Below are 15100 nucleotides of genomic sequence, written 5' to 3'. Positions count from 1 at the left end.
ATATCAAACACCATTAAAATATTACTTTGTAAGGGCGCCGGGGTGGCTCAGTGGTTTAAAGCCTCTGCTTTTGGCTCAGGTCATGATCCCCAGGGTCCTGGGATCAAATCCCACATTGGGCTCTCTGCTCAGCATGGAGCCTGCTTCCTCCTCTGCCTGCTTCTCTGCCTACTTGTGATCTCTGTCTGACAAATAAATAAATAAAATCTTTTTAAAAAATATTACTTTGTAGAAATTTGTTGTGGCTTTTTACATCCTATTCAAATTGTGAGAATGTGCTGGAATCTAATCCCACCCCAGAGCAACAACTGCATGGGCAGAAAGAGCTTATAAAATGTAGATATGGTACCAATGAGTTGAACAAACAGTTTGCATATAGGACTCTTCTAGCCAAACCATACATGGATAAACCCCCTACACTGATTTTCTTTCTCAATTCTTTAAAAAAAAAAAAAAAAAAGGAAGAGACAGGGTACTGCAAAGGCTCTCACTTTTAAAAGGTCAGAATCTCTTACCTGACAGTCATGTATATGCAAACCCTACTTAGGTTTCTGTAAACATGGAGCATAATTTCATTTTAAATATATTCAGAAAGTGCTTTTTTGCAATGGTTTTAATATGTCCTGCCTTTCCCAGGAATGCAACTCTATGTAAACTGGGGAAAGGTTTTAGTTTGCTTCAAGGAGAATTTTGACAATTATTTCCACCATTTTAGAAAATTATATAATTAAGCACATGACTGCTCAAAGACTCCCCTTCCCTGATACAACCCCCCTGTTAGCATTTGTTTAAAGATTTATTTATATATGAGAGAGAGAAAGAGAGAGAGAGGGCATGCAGCAGGGAGGGGCAGGGGAGAGGAAGAGACAGTCTCAGGCAGACTCCCTGCTAAACATAGAGCCCAACGTGGGGCTCAATTTCAGGATCCTGAGATCACAACATGAGCTGAAACCATGTGTTCATTGGAAACTGAAATGATTGTGCCAGGTTCCCCCCACATATACAGTCAGCATTTTTATTGGCGAATTATTATATAATACAAGCCATCCAACTACTTCATTTTATTTTCTAGACTAATCATGTCCAAACATTTGGTGCAATCATTTAATTATAAATTACCTTCCATTTATTTCTCCCATTTTAATATATATGGACATTATATTGACTTTTCTGAAAGCATGTGCAGGTAAATTATTTACCTAATAATATCATTTCAAGATACTAAGAGGGATGTTACAAATATATGTTATCAAAGAGTTGGTAAAGTTGGAACCCCTGACCCCAAAACATTCATAGACCTTGGTTATTATTATTATCAAGTTCAACAAACAAGGGAAAAAGGAATACAGGTGACAGGAACAGCCTAAGCCATTCACTTAGGTTTTTATTTTATGCCTAGCCAGGAGTGGGAGTTAAGTACAAACTCTAGGAGCAAAATGAATTTTTAAAAAAACCCTCAATTTGCTTTTCCCTCTTTAAACGTTTTATCGCTTTTGGGGTTCTTGGGTGGTACCGTTGGTTGAGCATCCAACTCTCGATTTTGGCTCAGGTCACAATCTCGGGGTTGTGGCATTAAGTCCCCAGTTGGACTCTGTGCTCAGTGGAAAGTCAGCTTGGTATTCTCTCCCTCTGTACCTCCCTCCTGTGTGCATGGGCATGCGGTGTGCATGTACGCTCTCTCTCCAATAAATAGTTTAAAAATAAGTAAGTAAATAAATAAAAAAAGGTTTCCTGACTTAGTCTCATAAGAATAAGACCCTCATTGCCTGTAGGAAAGTGTGAGCTTAAGGAGGGATGTAAAACGGAACTGTGCTTTTGTTTAGCCATAAGAATATTCATTATGGAAACTCTGAAGTGGATTAGGTAAAAAATCAGAATAATTTAAAGAAGATGAGTGAATTAAATCATCTCTCAAAATAATTTATAAGCCACTTTTTTTATTTTTGGCTTTGACTGACATTTAGTGACTTAGCCTGGGGAAAAGGTGGAGAACTTTTTTCATGTTCATTCAGAAGTGTACATATTGCCGAATTTATTATCTTCATTTGTGATATCACACTCAATGAGCACATTCAAAGATAAGGACATAGATTTGTCAATTTCCAAAAAAAAAATGAACTCCCTCCTCTTTTGTGCCATATGCCAACAGTAGCCACATAAACAATATGGAAATAACACAACCCTGAAGACATCAATCATCCCTACAAGGGGTTGATTAAAACCTTGGAAGTTTTCTTCCTTCTGTTACACCTGGTCTCTGGAGGGAGTGCTATGTGATCTAGCTGACAATGACTAGAACTGGCATGAAGGTAACTCAGCCCTGCCATTGTGTGACCTTCCACAGTCAGTTTCTATGCACCATCTGTGGAGCAGAACAGTAATGCTCGTCAGCTATGGACCTAACAAAGACATTCTCGCTCTCACTAACTTTGAGAAGCTTGGTCACTCCCTTGTCAGCATAGGCATTGATATTTTTCACGCCTCTCTTGTAGAGCCTGAGGGACCACTCATTAGCAGACACCATCCCCTCTCAGCTTCATGCTGGGTATTTCCTAGACTAAAAAGACAGAGTACCCTGGGCCTAGCATTGGCCCAGCATGCAGCAGGTACTCAAAAATGCAGCTAAATGAATAAATACATAAATAAATCAGCACATCTCCTCTCCTGTGATACAGAGAAGCCTCAAATTTGAATGTGTCTCTGGTTGTGAGTTTCCTGGGGGCAGGATCAGCATCATAACGGCTGACTCCTTCTCACCTCCCTTACATTTCACAGCCTAGCACATCCTTGGCCAAAGCAGACACTGAATAAACATTTATGGACTGAATGAGGGTCCTCTGACTTGGCAGATATTTCTATTACTGGCTTCATAATTCCCAACTGTGCAAGCACACAAAGGATTAATTATTACTCTAGAATAAGATTGGCCAAGCTATTGAACACAACTTTGCTGTACAGCCTGGCGAAGGGAAACAGAAGGTGATGTGCTCTAATAGCAAACAGCCAGAGCTAGAGCTCAGCAAGGCCAAGTCAAGCCTCCCACTCTCTGCCATTACTCAAGTGGAAGAATCTGAGTAAATCAGGCCTTCCATGGGGCTTTCATTTTCCCCTCTCTGCAATAAGGGGTTTGGATTAGAAATACATGTGACAAGATTTGTTTATCCTTGTTATTAGTAGAAATTTATGAAGTGGGCAAAGAACATCAAGACATAAGAAGATGGAGCTCAAAACCAAGTAATTTTATACATGACTTATCAATGTGGTAAAATTTCAATTACTTTACAACTTGTTTTGGCTTTTGAAGTACTATTAGTAATTTATGTCTTTGCCACAGTTTGATTAACAGCACTGACATTTGTATTTGGCTAGTAATGGCAAGACAGAATCAACAGCAACTGTCATCAGAACTAGTTTTTTACATGAGAAAAATGAGTTTTGATTGCTACGAAATCCTTTCCCATTGGATAATGTGTTTTTTAATTCATATTCTCACATAGTGACTTCCAATCTTGGGCACAATGATTAATACAACTGGACCTCTGATTTGTCCTCTACAAAACAGGCTGAACTGGGTAAGTTGTTCTCAGCGGGGGTGACTTTCCCCTCTTGGTCGTCTCGTCAGGGGACATGTGGAAATGTCAGAAGGCAATCTGGGCTGTCACAACTAAGCCGGAGGAGGTGTTACAGACCTGTAGTGGGCAGAGGCCAGGGATACTGCAGCTAAACATCCTACAGCACACAGGACAGCCTCCTGAGAACAAAAACATTACCTGTTCATTATAGGGATTGAGAGAGAACTGAATTAGAGTACTTCCAAACCCTCTAATATAAAAAAATATATATATTATGAATCTAAACTGTTAAATGTGGAACAGCCAAGACTTCTTCCTAAGCTGTGGTTGTTCTGTGACAGTAGTCACAGCTACTCTGAGCTGAAGCTTCTAAAAACTTGACAGACAACTTATTTGGACAGAAGCCTAATTTAAAACCATGTCTACTAGGCTTACACGTTGTACATCACACTGGTAATTGCTGTATAACTATACCCTCCACAGCTTCTTTTTCCTCACCATTTACTCCACAGCAATGGGCATTGTTTGTTTTTTCACACAGATGCCAGCCAGCTCTGAAAAGACTGCCAATGATGTTCTCCTTGTCCTCAGCAGAAGAATAAAGTGGCCCTAAAGATTACTAATGACTGACTGCAGTAAAATGGCTGAGCACCCTCATTCACACAAGACACAAAGATGGCAACGGCCGGAAGCGAGGACACGTCTGTACTGTACAGAGGGTCTCTGCCCAAGACAGCATGCTGACAGCTGCTAATTTACATGGGGTGCAAAATCCAGCAATGTGACTTACCCTATTATCTTTCTAAAAAGTACAAGTATCCGTGACATTCAATTAACAAAACAAATGAAATACACTCGTGGTCCTACACAGAAGTCTATCAACTTGAAAATCACCTATAAGCCTTGGATTTTTCCAAGTGCTCTTAGCAGAAAGATGTTCTCCCGCGGTGGTCAAGGCTTCTCAAATTCTGGGTCTGTTAGCCCTGACAATTTCTATTCTAAACCCAAATGGATGTGTTCAGCTGCCAGAGAAACATGCATTCTTTTTTCTTCTGGAAAAAAAAAAAATCAAAGCAAGCTCACAATTTTAGAAGAAAAAGGAGAACAAAATCTTTGTTCTAACCATCCTCAGAAATTGAGTGCATAAAATATAGATTTGGAAGTGCTACCCTGGCATCTGCAATAATTCTCCTTGATAATGTCTAGGACCAGGACTAAAGGGTATAATAATAGGGAATTAAGGGTATAATAATAGGGAATATTCTTTGCCATAAAGCAAAAAGAGAAGAATCTTTATATTCTTTTTGATATGTGACCATAATAATGATTTAAAAAAAAATAGTGGCTGAAAGGTCAGTGCTTACCTTTTTAATCAAACTCAAAGTCTTAGCTAGTTACTCAACAGAATCCCAATGTGCTAATGATTTTGTGGAACTTCTTTGGTTTATGAGCCTGTCATTAATTGACTCAAAATCATTCAACTTTTGGGCGCCTGGGTGGCTCAGTGGGTTAAGCCGCTGCCTTCGGCTCAGGTCATGATCTCAGGGTCCTGGGATCGAGTCCCGCATCGGGCTCTCTGCTCAGCAGGGAGCCTGCTTCCTCCTCCTCTCTCTCTCTGCCTGCCTCTATGCCTACTTGTGATCTCTCTCTGTCAAATAAATAAATAAAATTTTTTTTAAAAATCATTCAACTTTTATTTACTGGTCTTTGACATATGTCAGGAAATTGCTAAACTTCAGAAAGATGTAGTAAACTGAATCCAAAAATTTCCCTGGGAAACACAGTAGAGTAAGGCTCCATCCTTCTGAGTGAAATAGCAGACAATAGCACATTGTGAAGGAAAGCCCAGAGGGGTGGGAGTGATCCACTTTTAGGGAGAATTGGAGGACTCTTGGAGCAGGAAAGTTCACAGCCACAAGAAAGGCAGGTACAAATGTGCAAAAGTCCATAAGCCAGAGCAAACACTGTTCCCCTCCAATCACAGAAAGTAGTGTCCATAAGTTACACAAACTCTTAGACAACCGGTGGGAAAGACAGACTTGAATAATGGAGACACATGAAAAAATTCCACAGAAACATGACAGAAAGCTTTAAAATGTCTAGATTCTACCCAAATTTAGAGAATTCTAGCCCCCTGCACAAGTATTTGCCTTACAGAATCAAGGCCAGGCCCACAGCCCATTCCTCACACACAGATTTAATCAAGGCAGACTTAAATGGACAGGAATCAGGGCAACAAGCTGGTATGCTTCCTGATATTCTCCATCATAATAAGTAAGAAAGAAAAAATGATTAAACGGAATCCCAGAGCTGACCCCACCAGTCAAGGGTTGTAAAAAGGCAGCCCACAACTTCATCTGGTCTGCAAATACATTGTCTATCTTAGCAGTGTCCTAAAAAGTATGAGCCAGTATTTTTAAGTAGGGAGATTTCACATTTTTTTTTAAATGCAGATTTCCAATCTGAGGTTTTTTGGCTATTGGTGTTGTTGTTGTTGTGTGTGTGTTTTAATAACAGCTACCTCTTTAGACCATATAAAACTACTCCCCACTGTTTGCACAGCACAGAGGGCATTTTTCTCCCTTCCCACAGTTCTGTACTGAAAGAACTTCCTAGAGTGGACAAGTACCTATGCCCAGTTTTCAAAGGTGAGAAAATAGAATTGAAATCAAGGGCGCTTTGTGAGTTTTCTTCTGTCTACTTCACTCAGTGCCCTTACTTGCTAGCCCCTTTTCATGTCCAAATTGGTGACCCTGGATTTAAGTCTTAACTCCATTTGCCAAAGACTGCCAAGTCAGTATACACATGAGACATAACACAACCCACATCAACTTGTCGTCCTAATATCAGCCTATACTCAGTAGGTATTTCACTGGAAAAATGACCAAAGCAAAGCTATCAGGTCTGCTTCTCACCAGTCTTCCTGCAGTTTATCCAGTTTCTCATGCATGGTGAAATCCAGAAAGCCAAAGACAAGAGCACAGATGAACAAGGGTTCATCTATGAACTGGGCCTTGAATTGGCATCAAGGTTAACTCCCATCCATTTACAAAGACCTAGAAGCATGTCTATCATCTACTCCACAGTTTTTCTTTAGAAATATATTATAGCAATAATAATAACCAAAAGCAATTTTTTAAATGTCTCTCAAGAAAATCTCATCTTTAAGTCTAATGTACTCACAAAAGAAGGAACCATGAAGGCAAGCAATGGTTTGTAGTTGCAGGACCAGAGAGCGTTTCGGGCCTTGGAGAGTCTCCCAGTGACAGGATCAGTACTGGGACACCCCAAAGCTGCTTGCCAGCAGGCTCTGAGACTACACATATTTGGATGCGTGTGCCCATTTGCAGACAGACTGGCTATTCAAATTCAGGAGGTCCATTAGGTCTGATGTGAGCTAAGCAGAATACAAAAAGCCTACAGCCACAGAAGAGGGGAAAAGAAAGCCCATATTTGCTAAACTCCTAAAACATGGGTCCAGCACAGTGCTGGATAAATAACACCTATCACAATGACATCCAGTTATCTCCCTAAAATATATTTTACGTCTTGTATGTTTTTCACTGGAAAAAACAGTCAAAGCAAAGTTACCAAGTCTGCTTCTTACTAATCTTCCCCATCCATTAAAATTCACCCAATTTCTCATGCTAAAGATCAAAAGAATAACCTTGGATTACTTTCCCTTACCCTTTAACCTATCAGCGATTTTATAAATTCTACCATCAGAATATTCCTGAACTACTTTCATTTCTACCCATCTCTACCCCCTAACTGCCTGGCCCAAGCACCAGGATTCCCACCTGGACACCTGCAATAGTATCTTAATTGCTCTCGCCAGGTGCTCAATACTCTGTAGATGGCAGCTAGACTGGGCCTCACTGGCTACAAAGCAGATCATGTCATACTCTGCTCAGACTCTGCAAAGTCTTCTTATGGCAAGAAAGAATGCATGATCCTCAGCATGGCCTCCATGGGCAGGAAGGGGTCTCAACATGCTTTGGCATCAACAACCCCACCAACCAGCTGGCACCTCTCCCTTCCTCCAGAGCATGAGCTCTTTCCCTCTTGGAGGGCTTCACACATGTGCTTACCTCTGCCTGAATTTCTTTTTGCCCTGCTCCTACCTGGCTAGCAGCTACTCATCCTTAGAGAGAAACTTTGTGACCCACAAACCTTTATTAGGCACTCCTGTTGGTCCTTCTCATAGTAACTTGAAGGTTTGCCCTTTTACACTTATTTGGGATGTTGCTTAATATCTGCCCTCTCACCTGCCTGTACAGGCCAAGAAGGCAGGAGTTAAGTCCTTTTCAGCCATCCCAATACACACAGCACACAGCTGACACAGAGTGGATACTAGAAAAAAATGCCTTGCCCCCATTTGTGTTCCTCAGCTCATTCCTCCCTCAAAAGGACAGGGAAGAGGGCAACAATGATTTAATCTAAAAAGCTATCATTATCCTAAAAGCTATCATAATAGCTCACACACCAAAGCAAAGTGTATGAAAGTATTGCACTGTCCATCTGTCCTAAACATGTTCTCTGTAGCCAGTCACGGTGACAAAGAAAGATGCATGCACTTCTGCTCCACTGCCCACATCCCACACCTGATACTTTCCAAACAATTTATTAATCAATTATTAATTGTGCCAGCGACCACACTTTCATCATTTAAGATCCATCTTCAGAGGGGATGCATAAGCATTCTCTAGCTAGCTTCATTTAGAGGATGGCTTCACACATGAGCTGAAATCAATACAAAATGAAGAAAGTTTCAGCAGGTGATGCTGAGCAGTGGCCCTCCTGCAGTGACATCTTCCCTGAAAGGCACACACAGACTGGGGGAGTAGAGCAGTGACAACTAATGCGATTTTCCATCTCTACTGTGGAAAACTTTTTTCTTTTTGTATTTGCAAAATAAAACAGGGACAAATTCTTCTAAGGCACTTGTCTAAAAGGAAAAATGAGTGCAAATGCTTAAAAGATAGTATTACATGTGTGAACGAAGAGTTTCATTTCCCCCAATTATGTTCTAATTCATTGTTTTTGCTTTTATTTTGCTGAAATACAAGATAGCATCTATATTTATAGTACTTGCTGTAAGGGTATGTGAATAGTCCATTGGTTTCTTAATGAATCTAAATAGTTTTCACTTGGAGTTATGTTCCTATAATAAACTATGTTCAAAATATGTTTACTAATACTATAAGGTGGAAATGCTTTGTAAACTACAAAACACTATTCAAATTGAAGGGGGACATCTATATACCTACAACAGAAAGCAAAGGCTACAAACAGCTCTTACTGAAGCCTTACCACTGAGATCACCTCTTGCCAGCCAAGTTCAACCACACCTTCTCAGTTCGGTTTTTCATTAACAACAGATGAGGCTTAACAGGGAGTTTCCTGTGGAACTTCCTCCATTGGCTTCCCTGTTCCTGTGATGCCCGGTTTTCCTCCTCCTTCTGACCACCAGCTCTCACTGACACCATCACTGACTGGACCAGTCACTGGACCTTCTCTCATCCCCTGCCCCCCAATGATAAGGTATTCACACTGTCTCGTGCTTTTTACTATCACCCCCATTCCAGCTGAGCATTTCCTAGATGGCTTTCTCCTTGCCTAACATCAGAGTTCCTCTCTCCAAACTCATCACTTCAGTGTCTCCTTCAATTCAGTATTTTAAACACTGAATTTATCCACTCCACCCTGCTCCCAAACCACCTACTGGGCTCTCCTGCTAATTTCCCCATTTCAACAGCAGCATTCTTTCCTAAATAAAAACGTTGAAAAAACGAACATTTTCCTAATTGTGATTTTCAAACTCTCCTTCAGCTCTAGAGAAAGGGAACCAAAGACACAGGTGAGGGAATGGGGTGGGTGCAGAGAAGCTGGGGCTCCTTTTGCTTCCTTGGTCAGACTGGGTGGCCTTGGCGCTTCCCATACCCCCTTCTCCCCAGTGGCTTCATGTCTCCCTCTTCTTCGCAGTAAGAATTTCAGAGCTTTCCATCTGAAAATCTTCCTTCATCATCAGAATGATGTTCCCCACTGCTGCTTTTATCACCCCAAGCCTCCGCTTAGCAGCCGCCTGCTCACACTGAATCCATATTCAGTCCTGCAAATATCTGCTGACTATGCACTTAACCACTTGTCAAGGACCATGCCAGACTCTGAAGGGTTATCATTTAAGTTAAAAGGCTAGAACTACAGTACAAACAATATTCTGAATAAAAAGAAGACTAAGGACCTGTTCATAACAGAATATGTGTTACTTAAAGATGGAAGCTAAATTGTGAAAAATATATAAAACTTTTTTGATGATTACCATTAATGGTGACTGTAGTTAATAACACTGTATTGTATGAAAGTTGTTAATAAGACAACAGATCTTAGAAGTTCTCATCACAAGAAAAAAAGTTATAACTGTGTGGTGATGTATGTTAACTTGAATTATTGTCATAATCATTTCACAATACATATATCAAATCATCATGTCCTACACCTAAAACTAATATGTCAATTTTGTCTCAATTTTTAAAAATAAATAAACAGGAAACAGCAAAATCTAAAGCCTGAGCCATCAGGAAAAAAAAAAAAACTGTCTTTACATATGCACTTATAGGTGAACCAAGAGAAGTAGGAGTCAAGGAATGGAAGTCTGTTGCGAAAATCAGGGACACCTTCACAGAGGAAGAATTAAACTGGATCATGAAGAACAAAAGGTTTCTAGTTTGGGTGGATAGGGGCTGGTGGGAAGAGCATGCACAACCATATTTCCCAACGTGGACACTGAAAACAATTTTTATTAGTCCTAAACAAATCATAATTATCCCTTTTGAGGCATGAAACTCCCTTCTCCTTCCTAGGCCCCCAATCTCTTTGGCTTTCACCTTGTCAATCTGTGGAAGAAACATTCCTCAAGACTCAGCCCAAGGCCTACTCTCTCTGTGTTCTTTTCTAATCACTCCAGACCCCAAAGACCTTCTCCTTGCCAGACCCTCTGACCCCCATCTATTTCAGACGAACAGCATTTTATTTTAGATTGTTTTAGTCTCAAATCCCATTTACTAGTTCCTGTATATCATCTTGTTCACAAACATGTGGTGTGCATGTTTGATCTCCCAACACATTAAAAGCTCAAGTTTTTTAGTGGTTTGTCATACAAATGTATGAACATACATAGTAAATTACATAGTAAATGGTTTATTGTGCAAATGACAACTGAATTTTTTAAGAGAAGTAAAGATGAATTAGAAGTATAATTTTAGATACAAACACACAGTATTGCAATACGTTGGGAGATGGTAGAGCTCACCTAAAATCCTTGTGATGAACCTAAAAGCACAATTCTCTTACAGTAAAAGTTAAGACAGTTCCTTAGTTTTCCTTAATTCTATCTTCACCTGATCATCCTCCCACCAATATCCTTTCTCAGAAAACAGATGGAGATGTCATTGAAGAGGCAGACCCATATTGTCCTAAAAAGCACTGAAAAAAGAATTCCAAAGTCAAGAGCTACCTCCCATACAAACTCATCAATGTACCTCACAGTATGAGAGCATAATCAATTGCAGTTTTAAGCTCATCTTTCCTATTTAACAATCACACCCCATGCGGGTACAGCAGAATCCGATCCACTTGGATGCTCCTGAAATCTATCCTCTTTCAAAACCCTTTCTCCCAATTCTTGGGTATCCTGAGGAGAAACCGAAGTTGGAATTTTCGGTGTCTTGCCAAGAGCTAAATGCATTCCAAATCTATTACCAAGCATCAAGAACAAACTCCACCTGTTTGTCACTTTCACCTTTTTGGAGTTAAGGGAACTAAAAGACACCAGAAGACTCCACCACACTTATTTAAGCGAAGGACTGAAGCTGGAGCTGCCCCGAGCAACTTCCGGAAACAGTTCCAACAGTGCGATCCAGGAGACAATGCCACTTTGGTCCTGGAGACCAAATAACCCTGAAGGGTGAGTGGTGGGCATGGAAACACCGCAGCAGAGCAGGTCACAGTGACCAGACTGACTTCATGAAGTAATCACACGCAAGAGTCTCAACAATAACAATGTCCAGACCTGCCTTTTATTTAGTTTCCACCTCCAGGCATGGACAGATTAAGACTATGCCTCTAAGTGGATAAAGGCATATATAAAATAAAGTACATCCTGTGGACTTTAATCAGTGACTACAGGATATAAAAGGCAGGGCACCAAACCCACCGGAATTCTCCCACCTGGAGAAAAGGGTTACACCAATCCCGCACGTTAACTGCGGCCGCCCCAGGTGTACCCAGGTCCACTAGCTTCCCCCTCCGCCCACCTCCTGCGGAGAGGGCGAGGGAGACCCCGCCAGCGTGCCTCCGCGCAGTTCCGGGCTTGGGGGGCGGGGAGGGGGGGGTCGAGCTAGTTAAACTGCCACATACTGGCTAGGCGGGCCCCAGCGCGGACTTGCTCCGCTCCCGCCCCAGGCTGAGCAGAACTTAGTGACCAGGACCAGGGACGAAAAAGGGGATGGAGTAAGGAAGCGCCCGCGGGGGTCTTGGCCTCAGCCGAGTCCCGGCACACACGACAGTTGTCAGCGGAGAACGGGGAGGCCGGGGACGCCCGACCCGCGAGAGAAAACAAAAACCAAACGCCCACCGCCGGGCGACCGGTGGCCTGAGGCCGGCTTGGGACCTCCGGGAGTCCCGCCCCGGCCCCTCGTCCCGCGGCCCTGGGCTGCGCCGGCGCCTCCCCGCCCAGGTAACCGCGCCGACACCCCGGGCCCAGGTGGCCCCTGCGCCGGGAGCGGGACGGTGCGGGGCCACGCCACGCCCGTCCGAAGTGGGCGACAAGTGGGGCAGCGCCTCGCGCGGGGAACCCGGCGCGCGCCCAGCGGCGAAAGAGAAAGAGAAAGAGCCGGCTCCGAGCGGAGGCGACTCCTAACCGCCACCGCCCCCTGGCCCGGCCTCGCCGCGGGCGACGCGCACGCCCCTCGGTCGGGCGCGGGGCCCGGGGCCATCCCTGGCGGTGGCGGCCGTGGGCGCTCACGCGGTCCCCCGACCACACGGCTCGGGCGGCGGCGTCCTCCTTACCCCAGCAGAGCCGGGCCGCCCGCAACGCCGACTCGGCGACAGACCGGCGGGGCGCGAGCCGGAGCGGCGAGGCTTGGCCGGCCCAGGCTGCGGCGCCGCTGGCCCCGCGGTGCCGGGCGGGAGGGGCGCGAGGGTGCACGCGCCGGGTGGGGCGCGGGGAGCCTCCCCTGCCGGCCCCGCGCGCATGCTCCCGCCGCACCTGCCTCGCTCCGGGCTCCGCTCCCCCGGGAGCGCAGTGGACGCGGGGCGGCCGCTCGGGCTTTCACGTGGGAGGGAGGTGGCGGCGGCTTTCTCTTCACGTGCGTCTTTCTCTTATTTGCTCCCTGGGAAGGAGTCCCCCAAATCTTGGCTACTTCCTGCCTGGCCCCTCCCAGCTCGCGCAGTGGTGTCCCGGGGCGCTCGTCCCTGCCTCATCCCAGCTCTGAGGGTTCACCTTCCGAATGCTCTCTCTCGCCTCCGGGTTCCTCTCAGTCCTTCCGCTCCTTCCGATTTTGCAACCTCGTCTCCGATGCCCCTTTCCCGCTCTCGACTTCGCTACACACCGGACTGCGGATCCCATTTCAAAATAAAAGGAGACTCTTTTCACGTGGCGAGAACGAATGTTGACTAGCCCTGTTCTAGCTGCTTGAGGTTGAGTAGGAAGCGGGAACTAAGGAGTTCCTGCCCTCATGGAACTTCGAGTCTGACTGACTAGCGTCCGGCTTTCACAAAGCGTTGTTGCCGATTTGTAAAGAAATGTATTAAATCATCTATTTTGGCTTCTATTTAACAGTAGCTGGCAATCGAAGACCGTATTGTGTGACTTTTAAATGTAATTTTCTTTTCATGAAGGTGTCTTGTATAAAAATTCTAATACGCAAATAATAGCCGTTAGGAGATATATATATATATATCTTAGTTTGTTGAGTCCGGCAAGAAATGCGGTAATTTAACATGATTAACCATGATGATTTCCAAATGATAATTTCCAAAATGATCTTTTGCTTTGTTGTTGACTACCATAAACAAACACCTGTAACTGTTTTGTTTTTCAGGCGAGACTGGTCCCTTGGTTACAAACATAATTTAGGGTTGTTACGGAAAAGAGAACTATAAAACCCTTTGCTAATGCAGTTTTCGTTTTGGGAATCATGATTATAGAAATTTACAAGTATACACGCACACACACAAACTGGGTTCTGTGCTCTAATCAATTGAAAAGATTTGGGGAAAAAAGAAAAAGAAAAGGAAGCAGAGGGCATCGGTATAGGGCGAGCATTTAAAACAGTTGTTGAGGGCGCCTGGGTGGCTCAGTGGTTTAAGCCTCTGCCTTCAGCTCAGGGCATGGCCTCTGGGTCCTGGGATCAAGGCCCACATGGGGCTCTCTGCTCGGCAGGGGGCTTGCTCCCCCCGCCCCCTGCCTGCCTCTCCCTATTTGTGATCTCTGTGTGTGTGTGTGTGTGTGTGTCAAATAAATAAAATCTTAAAAGAAAAAAATAGCTGTTGAAGTGGTGTACTTTTTTCATCCCATTTACCATGTTTATGCTAAAGACTTTATAGAGTTGTGATATATTTCTGTGACAACAGGCACACATCAGGAGACTATCTTGACATACTTACTCACCTGACTGCATGAAATTAGAATGGAATCCAGAGGATGAATGAGAGGTTCCCCTCCATCTGCTACCTTTGGGAGCACAGACAACAATTTTGGCAAAGGACAAGTGTTCCGATTACTGCAGTGTAACCGTGGTCTCTCCCAACAGTGTCTATCATTAAAGACGCTAAATCTTAGTGATATAAATGTCAAAATGTTCCCAGCACGGAAAGAGTTAAAAGCACTTCTGATTCCACCCTTACCTTAGACAAATCAATGTTAATATTACACAAAATCAAAGAAAGCTGGATTGAAATCTAAATAGAGTGAATTTACATCACCTTGTCCTCATTTTTTTGAGAAAAGTTATTATTATGTTTATTGAATATATTTGGCTTGCTTTGATGAAAACGGAAACACTGTTTTCATGGGCAAGGTTTAAATGAGAGGAAGAATGCACCAATGAGACAGGTGACACAGGCAGAGAACCTCATCCTGGGTTACTTATATGTAAATCTATGGGTGCATAGTGCTGACAACCACATATGATTATATTCAAAGAAGCTGACATCTGTTTTAAACGATACTGTTATTCAAATTATATGGAAATATAAGCAGTGTAAGCATTGGTACACTTATTACAGAATTTTTGAAAAGCTGTTGTAGTAAACCCCTTTTATTTGAACAGCTGCCCATTAAAATGAAATAGCCACATTGTGGAGTATTGCAATGTTACCAATGGTCGGTTGTGAACAATGGGGTTTAGAACAGTGATGGTTCCTAGGCATTTTTTTAATTCATAACTCAGTTGAATCTAACAAACTAAGTGCCAAAGTTAACGTTGACCAGAGAAGTAAGGATGGCTTATTGTTAGATAGGAATC

General features: G+C 43.3%; 1 protein-coding gene across 4 annotated transcripts in view; it reads right to left on the bottom strand.

The window, feature by feature from the left end:
- Positions 1-13170, bottom strand: part of L3MBTL4 (L3MBTL histone methyl-lysine binding protein 4) — a 437886-nt gene extending 424716 nt beyond the window's left edge. For 2 of the 4 annotated variants that reach the window (XM_004742736.2, XM_045065386.1), the window contains exon 1: positions 12642-13047. The gene's annotated coding sequence lies outside the window, so the exon portion shown is untranslated. Of the gene's footprint in view, positions 1-12641; positions 13051-13074 lie in introns of those variants that run through there. The other 2 variants (XM_004742737.3, XM_045065387.1) reach the window with 2 other exon arrangements.
- Between the last annotated feature and the right edge of the window lie 1930 nt (positions 13171-15100).

Source organism: Mustela putorius, unplaced genomic scaffold (assembly GCF_011764305.1).
Source record: "Mustela putorius furo isolate JIRA1106 unplaced genomic scaffold, ASM1176430v1.1 tig00003858_pilon_pilon_pilon, whole genome shotgun sequence".
Lineage (NCBI taxonomy): Eukaryota > Metazoa > Chordata > Mammalia > Carnivora > Mustelidae > Mustela > Mustela putorius.
This window is presented reverse-complemented; position numbering and strand designations above follow the sequence as displayed.